This window comes from Ornithorhynchus anatinus, chromosome 3 (genome assembly GCF_004115215.2).
Source record: "Ornithorhynchus anatinus isolate Pmale09 chromosome 3, mOrnAna1.pri.v4, whole genome shotgun sequence".
Classification (NCBI taxonomy): domain Eukaryota; kingdom Metazoa; phylum Chordata; class Mammalia; order Monotremata; family Ornithorhynchidae; genus Ornithorhynchus; species Ornithorhynchus anatinus.
In genome coordinates this window covers 24,084,320-24,086,647 of record NC_041730.1, presented here as the reverse complement: position 1 = coordinate 24,086,647, position 2,328 = coordinate 24,084,320, and the positions used below count along the sequence as shown (strand labels likewise).

General features: G+C 48.6%; 1 non-coding gene across 1 annotated transcript; it reads left to right on the top strand.

The window, feature by feature from the left end:
* The first annotated feature begins 1,968 nt into the window (after positions 1-1,968).
* Positions 1,969-2,106, top strand: LOC114810705. Its single transcript, XR_003758400.1, has one exon. It is a non-coding gene; the product is annotated as a small nucleolar RNA SNORA7 (small nucleolar RNA).
* Positions 2,107-2,328: the final 222 nt, after the last annotated feature.

Below are 2,328 nucleotides of genomic sequence, written 5' to 3'. Positions count from 1 at the left end.
AGGTAACACAGCTTTCGGGGATGTCCACTTCCTCACCTACACCAGGTGGACAGTGAATGACTCAGCAGGACCCCAATATGTAATATGTAGAGAACTTCATGTTAGAAGTAACAATCTAAAGTTCCTTGCTTGCTTACCTCAGGCCACCGGGGAGGGCAGCCTGGTGCTTCTTCATGCTCTGGGGTCCCCGGGGACAGAGTGGTATGACCGGAATGCAGGTTACAGCCGGTCACGCTGTTTCCTCGGGCCACGGAGGCCCTGACTAATTTTGTAGGTCTGGTGTTCCAGCTGCCTATGATTCCATGACTGAAGTAAGCAATGACCACTAGGGCCAGAAGATCAACTTCATGCAGAACCTGGATACCATAGTTGGGTGGTGGGGGAGGGTGGCATAAAAGCTCTTCAGAATCATGCTCCTACCTAGGCAATAGGGTAGGAAACAGCCAGGGAGGAGATAGCAACTCTGGTCTTTTTGAGTATACGTTTTATCTCTCTCCCAACAGTAAGAAAGAGAGGTGGGGTGGGGGGTGCGAAAGGAGATGAAAATTGGAAAAATGCCCAACTCTGGGGTCCTTTGGCTCAGAAAAAACACCTGAGTTAATGGCACCCCGGAAGAGAACTGGAGTGGCTCTGGAGCAAGAAAGAGGGTTCAGGGCCCCCTTCCTCCTAGAGGATGGTCTAAGCTCAGATGAACTTCGATATGACATCATGATACTATGCTGTACATCTGGGCCTCTGCTATTTGTAACTTAGGGAGAGTGGCAGCAATTTTCCCCCACCTCAGGGATCCCGAATGTATGGAAACTGGCCCTTTCTCTGTCTTGTGCTCTCTGTCCCTCTTTCTTTCCCTCTATCTCCTCTTTCCCATTTCTCTCTTGCTCTCCATTTCTCTTTCTCCCTCTCTTTCACTGTTCCTCTCTCTGTCTCTCCCCCCTCTATTTGTCTTTCTCACTGTCTGTCCCTTTCCCTCCACCTCTCTGTTTCTCTCTCCATCTCTGCCTCTATGTGTGTGTGTCTCTCTCCCCCTCTCTCAGTTGAAGCTGAGTCTCCAAGTTCTCTTAGGACGAGGAACCCAGCAGTTCTAAGGAGACTCATGGGTGGTGCCCAATCCGCGGTGAATTAATCAATAAAAGGATGGTATTTATTGAATACTTACTGAGTGCAGAGCACTGTACTAAGCACTTGAGAGAGTCCAATACAACAGAATCAGTAGACATATTCCCTGAGTCAGAGATGAATTGGGATTGGATCATCCTCTTTATCCTGGCATGCTTGATAGGAAACCTGGAACCAAACCAATTTCTCCACCCTGTTGGCTCCTTGGAGGCAAAAGCTGTGGCTGAATCTCCACAGGGCCAAGTGTATTTTGGGAGAGTTTTGGCCTGAGGAAAATTTCTATTTCTGGCCAGAATTTGCTTTTCAGGGACAAACACACTTTTATGGTGAGGGCATCAGGCAGACAGAAGTTTGGTTGTGGAGTTACATACCACCACTCTACCAATCCTCCTTGAGAGAGTACTCCAAGTTCACTGACATCTCCATTTCTCATGGCTGAACAGCTTGCATGGTAGTCTTTCTGACCCTAAACCCCATCCCCTCACCCTGCTGCCACCCTAAGTGATTACCTTGCCCACTCCTAGCTCACTTAGCTACTCTCCTACTACAACCTAGCCCACACATTTCTGTCTTCTAATGCTAACCTTCTCACTATACCTCAATCTCATCTATCTCACCATGGACCTCTCTCCCACATCCTACATCTGGCCTGGAACACCCTCCCTCCCTACTCATATCAGATAGAAAATTACTCTCCCCTACTTCAAAACCTTATTGAAGGCACATCTCCTCCAAGAAGCCTTCCCTGCCTAAGCCCTCTTCTCCTCTTCTCCCACTTCCTTCTGTGCTGCTCTTGCTTGCTTGCTCCTCCATTCATCCTCCCTCCCATCCCCACAGCACACATATATCTATCCCCTCTGAGAGTTGAGCCTGGAGAGTTTCCAGTACTCTACCAGTCTCAACCACAGGAGGGAGAGTCAAGCAGAGGCCTACCCTTTCCATTCCTAGCTGGGGCAGTGGCTAGTGAGTGGAAAGCAATCTGCTTCAAGTCAAAACCGACCTGTGCTGGGCAGCAGTGGCATGGGAGAGAGCCGAGGGCATAGATTCAAATTTACTGCATGGAAGGAGGCAATGGTAAACCACTTCCATATTTTTACCACGAAAACTCTATGGATACACTACCAGAACTATTACAGATGGAGGTGGAGCATTCTGGAAGAGATGTATTCATGGTGCTGCTATGGGTCAGAGACGACTTGACAACATAAGACA